The sequence below is a fragment of the Schistocerca gregaria genome, chromosome 8, assembly GCF_023897955.1.
Source record: "Schistocerca gregaria isolate iqSchGreg1 chromosome 8, iqSchGreg1.2, whole genome shotgun sequence".
NCBI classification, from domain to species: Eukaryota; Metazoa; Arthropoda; class Insecta; order Orthoptera; family Acrididae; genus Schistocerca; species Schistocerca gregaria.
In genome coordinates this window covers 390,448,904-390,454,849 of record NC_064927.1, presented here as the reverse complement: position 1 = coordinate 390,454,849, position 5,946 = coordinate 390,448,904, and the positions used below count along the sequence as shown (strand labels likewise).

General features: G+C 44.1%; 1 non-coding gene across 1 annotated transcript; it reads left to right on the top strand.

Moving 5' to 3' along the window:
• The first annotated feature begins 1,128 nt into the window (after window positions 1-1,128).
• On the top strand, window positions 1,129-1,201 carry Trnaa-cgc (transfer RNA alanine (anticodon CGC)). The gene has a single exon. It is a non-coding gene; the product is annotated as a tRNA-Ala (tRNA).
• The last annotated feature ends 4,745 nt before the right edge of the window (window positions 1,202-5,946 follow it).

Sequence of the window (5,946 nt, the reverse complement as noted above, 5' to 3'; positions counted from 1 at the left end):
GGTGGAAAGGCTGCTAGGCTTGCCCCATCTTCGAGGTTTCCGTGACATCATCTTTCAACTAGATAACGCAAGGCCTCCCTGCCTTATCTAGACACAGAAGGTGCTCGACTTTTGGTCTGGTCAGCATGTTCTCCAGATCTCTTAACCACTGAACACATCTGGTCGTAAGTTCTACATCTACATCTGCATTTATACTCTGCAAGCCACCCAACGGTGTGTGGCGGAGGGACTTGCACGTCACCACCGCCCATCCACCACAGTTGATGAACTCTGACAGATTTGAAGAAGCATGAAATGACGTACCCATATTTCTCATCGCAGCTCAGTTAAGCCCATTTTACACGATCGACTTTCTTATCTGAACTGACTGCTTGAGACAGGTGAGCCTACTGCAGCGCCCCTGGCGTTTTATTCCTGTAGTGACAAAGAGACCACGTGGCAATAGGAGCTTTGTATGTTTTTTATATTTATTTCTATTGTGCATGAAGTTCGGAAATCAAAAAATCAACTTCTGAAAGTAGTTGCATCCAACTCTCGTAAATTCTCTAGAAAGTCAATTATAAAGTGGAATACCGTAAAGTAAGACCGGTTTTCGGCGGGCCCTGTAGCTCTACAGTACAATGCTCACCTGGCATGTGGGCGGCCTTTTGTTCGATTCTTAGCCAAGTTAATTTTTAACCGAAGATGCATGTTGTATAAGGAATTCTGTAAAGTGTAAAATACATAAAAATGAAAAAAACTTGTGATTTTTAAAGTTTATACAACCTTTTATAAAAGGTCGATAAATAAGAATTTTTATTTTCAATGAAAACTGAATTTTTGTGTGTGATATGTAATTAGAAATAAGAATTCGTGCATTTTTTTTAACAATGGCTATTCGATATGTATTAATTACCATGATTTCGATGAATTTTGTATTTCTGTGGCGGAGGTATTTGAATTCAACAGGAAAGAATGACCAAAACGAGACTTTGAACCGGCTGCCCAGCAGTTACCAGATTCGAGCGCTACTGATTTCTTACCATCTATATGTATTCAACGCTTCACGAAAGTGCTAGTAGATCATGCACTTAGTTTAAAAAATTGCAACGACTGGGAATCGAACACACCACTCCTACATGGAGACCGAGCTAGGTGGCGCAGTGGTTAGCACACTGGACTCGCATTCGGGAGGACGACGGTTCAATCCCGTCTCCGGCCATCCTGATTTAGGTTTCCCCTGATTTCCCTAAATCGCTTCAGGCAAATGCCGGGATGGTTCCTTTTAAAGTGCACGGCCGATTTCCTTCCCAATCCTTCCCTAACCCGAGCTTGCGCTCCATCTCTAATGACCTCGTTGTCGACGGGACGTTAAACACTAACCACCACCATCCTACATGGAGGAAGAAAAGGAGAGAGAAAGAAAGGAAGAAAAACAGCCTTCTACCACAGAGCCTGTCGAACTACACACCTTGATTTCGGCTGTTAAAGGCATTATGAAAAAGTCGAAATTTAGCAACAAAATGTAGGGACAAATAATGAACACAGTGTTAATTAATGGCCAAAACAAAATTCATAGTGGATGATTTTCTTGTCAAGGGTTGTATGGTAAAATTCCTACAGTCATCAGAATTCAAACACTAGGAAAAGTGACGTCAAAACAGTTCAAAATATGCACATTTATTTGTTCGAGAAAATATATATTTGCGAAAGCACCAAACAACAACAACACAGTTAATAGCGCTTCTTTACTTTACTCTTTGTATCTAGCTTCCAAAATTATTTTTGTCGTCAAATGACTCTGACATTTACACAGTTTAAATAATTTCCATTAAAATATGTTTTCCTGCTTTCGTTCTTATTTACGCATGTATAGGGTTTTTCTCTGGTAGGAGAACATAGTAGAAAAAATACCAGAATCGCATGCAACCTTTTCAATGTGTCACAAAAACGAAGTAAACAACACAGTGAGGATTAAGAAGACACGAAAGCACAAATTCCATTTCTACAATAGGCGTGAACTCAGGCAGAATAGGTTAACTTCCAATGCCAGCAGACGCAGTCACAGTCCCAAGTTACTGCGCATGCGCAGTGTGCAGCATACTCTGAAGTTTAGAACTCTACTTTAGCAATATGTTTAGATCATTGACGCCACAGAGACACTCGCTACGTGGTTGGCTGCTGATTTACACAAAGGCCGTTAGAGTAATCGATTTTGACCAGAAAGACGTTTTCTAAAACGGGTTTTAGACTCCATCCTCAACCAGGTCGGAGTCGTTGTTGCTGCCACTGGTGGCAGTTAAGTAAACTAAATTTTTCACCTGCTGTATACCCAAATTTAATCGTGTATTCTTCCTGACATACTGCGTACGCATACTAAGTAATGTTTCGTTATTTGCCGTCATCCTTGGTGCCGAAATTTTATTCGCCACCTATGCAGTTCAATTTGATGGCCGTGAAAACTTGAACAAATCGAGCAGCAAAACATTTTAAGTGTTATAGAAGCCTGATTCGGAAGTTTAGTGTGTTTTACTTTGTTTTTGTAACGTAATTTTTTGATTCAGTTACGAGTCATCAGTTTGTCACTGCAGAATCTGAGAGAAGGTCCTAGAAGTAAAACGTTCTCTAGCGATCACTGGAAATCGGAGGCAGTGGATAAAGGGGGAGAGAGGAAGATGGAAGGGCGATTGTGGCAGGTGGTAAAAGGCCATGCTCGGTGTTAGGCGGCGTGGCAGCTGGCGTTACGTCCGTACAAGGTCTTTCCTATCTCGAGGCAGCTTGCATCTCGAATTTATGATACAGCCAAAAAGGCCACCTCTCCCGGCACCCACAGACAACTTTCGCTGGTCTCTTGGAGTCTGCGCCAAAAACAGTAGTCTCACTGGCAATCTTTCTGGTAATGTTGAATGACTGTCACCAGCGTAAAGCATCTGGAAAGTTTTTACAAATTTTTGTACGCTGTCGGAAAGGTCGTAACGAGCTATAAAATTTGCCATATAGCACTCGGTTCTGCGAACGTAATGTCACCGGCTTCACACGCAAAAAAGATTTTGGGAAGAACGATGTACAGTTGTAGAGACATCTCTGGAAGTCTCATTGAAACTTCTTTATGTTTTTCGTCTGTGCGTTTGCACCGGCAATGATTGTATTTTGAAAAACAGAGGGTATGTCTTGACTTAACTGAGAAAACTGTAATGACGCAAAACCTGAATCTACGGTATTTGCAAGACTTTTTCCTGTTATTTCCCATTCCTGAGGCGACTTGTCACCGAACGATCGATCGACAGTAGTTCCCTCTACACTGATTGTTCCAATTTCTACCCCATTATTTACTGACTGGTCCAGGTCCCTATGCACTATTACCAAATTATTGTCTTGAACATTCGTCAATTCGTTTCTAGGACGTGCTCGTCGTCGTCGTCGTCACAGTCATTTCTCAATTTGCTTTGCAGCCTAGTTTTATACTTTTCACTCACTTCGATTATCACACTATTTCACACAATAACACACAAAAAACAATTAAGTAAGCAAAAATAAGAAGAAACACTAAAATAGCACTGAAAATAATCAATATCTAATTAGTTGCAAAAGCGACTGTGGGATACCTATTGCAAATTCACATGCATGCTACAACTACTTTGGTCATGACACTACAGTATGACAATAATAAACTGCAAGTACAGAGGAAATTCCATACATGCAATTATGCACTATCAGTGAACAATAACTAATTTCTAATCATGTGCTAATTATTAAAACTACAAGAAAATCAGAAGAATCCAGGTTCAAATCCTGGAAAGGTCGCCAGGTGAAACGTCTTATCATTTACTTATTTTTGTCATTTCAAACACTGACTTACAGGATTTTCCCTGACAAAGACAACTCAGACTTAACCTATTCATTTATTAACCACAGTATACAAGCCCAACACAATTTGACTGCTATACAATGACAACATGACTTCAACTAATTAACACAAAAGAATGACCTTGAATTGGAAGAAATCCTAACAATAGCCAATACTTTTCATAAGTCACTTACCTCACAGAAAAATCTTCATAACACGAACTACAGCAATTACAGCAAGCAGAAACTACAGCGAGCTAAATAAAAGGATTCTAACTACTAGAAGGCATATGGTTAGCAAAAGAAAGATTTTGTTGAAGAGCAAACAATGTATTTAGCAGATTTTACCTTAGTCATGTGACATCCAGTTCAAAAAATTGTATAGTTGTCAATAATTCCACTATTCAAACATTACCAACAACATCCATCCCCATTTTACAATACATGTCCTACCAACATGGAGCCTCCACGAAAGATGCATGTCCAATCCGTCTGACCGCTAACTGCTAACTGCTGGTCTGTCCAACCACAGAGTCTCTTGCCGAGGATGGACAGTGCTGTCATACATATTAATACAGTCTATAGTGCTGCCAGCATAAAAACATACAAGCAGGCTACTTACATCATCTAGGGATGTGATCGATGATATTACTCTCGGAAATTGTACTGTTTAGCACTATGCGTCATACTGGACTCGAGAAATGCAATTCTGACTCTGAGTCTGCACAGGTATAAATCAATTACTGTTATTCATGACAATTCGAAATTACACTAGTGGAAATGGAAAAAAGAACACATTGACACCGGTGTGTCAGACCCACCATACTTGCTCCGGACACTGCGAGGGGGCTGTACAAGCAATGATCACATGCACGGCACAGCGGACACACCAGGAACCGCGGTGTTGGCCGTCGAATGGCGCTAGCTGCGCAGCATTTGGGCACCGCCGCCGTCAGTATCAGCCAGTTTGCCGTGGCATACGGAACTCCATCGCAGTCTTTAACACTGGTAGCATGCCGCGACAGCGTCGACGTGAACCGTATGTGCAGTTGACGGACTTTGAACGAGGGTGTATAGTGGGCATGCGGGAGGCCGGGTGGACGTACCGCCGAATTGCTGAACACGTGGGGCGTGAGGTCTCCACAGTACATCGATGTTGTCGCCAGTGGTCGGCGGAAGGTGCACGTGCCCGTCGACCTGGGACCGGACCGCAGCGACGCACGGATGCACGCCAAGACCGTAGGATCCTACGCAGTGCCGTAGGGGACCGCACCGCCACTTCCCAGTAAATTAGGGACACTGTTGCTCCTGGGGTATCGGCGAGGACCATTCTTAACCGTCTCCATGAAGCTGGGCTACGGTCCCGAACACCGTTAGGCCGTCTACCGCTCACGCCCCAACATCGTGCAGCCCGCCTCCAGTGGTGTCGCGACAGGCGTGAATGGAGGGACGAATGGAGACGTGTCGTCTTCAGCGATGAGAATCGCTTCTGCCTTGGTGCCAATGATGGTCGTATGCGTGTTTGGCGCCGTGCAGGTGAGCGCCACAATCAGGACTGCATACGACCGAGGCACACAGGGCCAACACCCGGCATCATGGTGTGGGGAGCGATCTCCTACACTGGCCGTACACCGCTGGTGATCGTCGAGGGGACACTGAATAGTGCACGGTACATCCAAACCGTCATCGAACCCATCGTTCTACCATTCCTAGACCGGCAAGGTAACTTGCTGTTCCAACAGGACAATGCACGTCCGCATGTATCCCGTGCCACCCAACGTGCTCTAGAAGGTGTAAGTCAGCTACCCTGGCCAGCAAGATCTCCGGATCTGTCCCCCATTGAGCATGTTTGGGACTGGATGAAGCGTCGTCTCACGCGGTCTGCACGTCCAGCACGAACGCTGGTCCAACTGAGGCGCCAGGTGGAATTGGCATGGCAAGCCGTTCCACATGACTACATCCAGCATCTCTACGATCGTCTCCATGGGAGAATAGCAGCCTGCATTGCTGCGAAAGGTGGATATGCACTGTACTAGTGCCGACATTGTGCATGGTCTGTTGCCTGTGTCTATGTGCCTGTGGTTCTGTCAGTGTGATCATGTGATGTATCTGGCCCCAGGA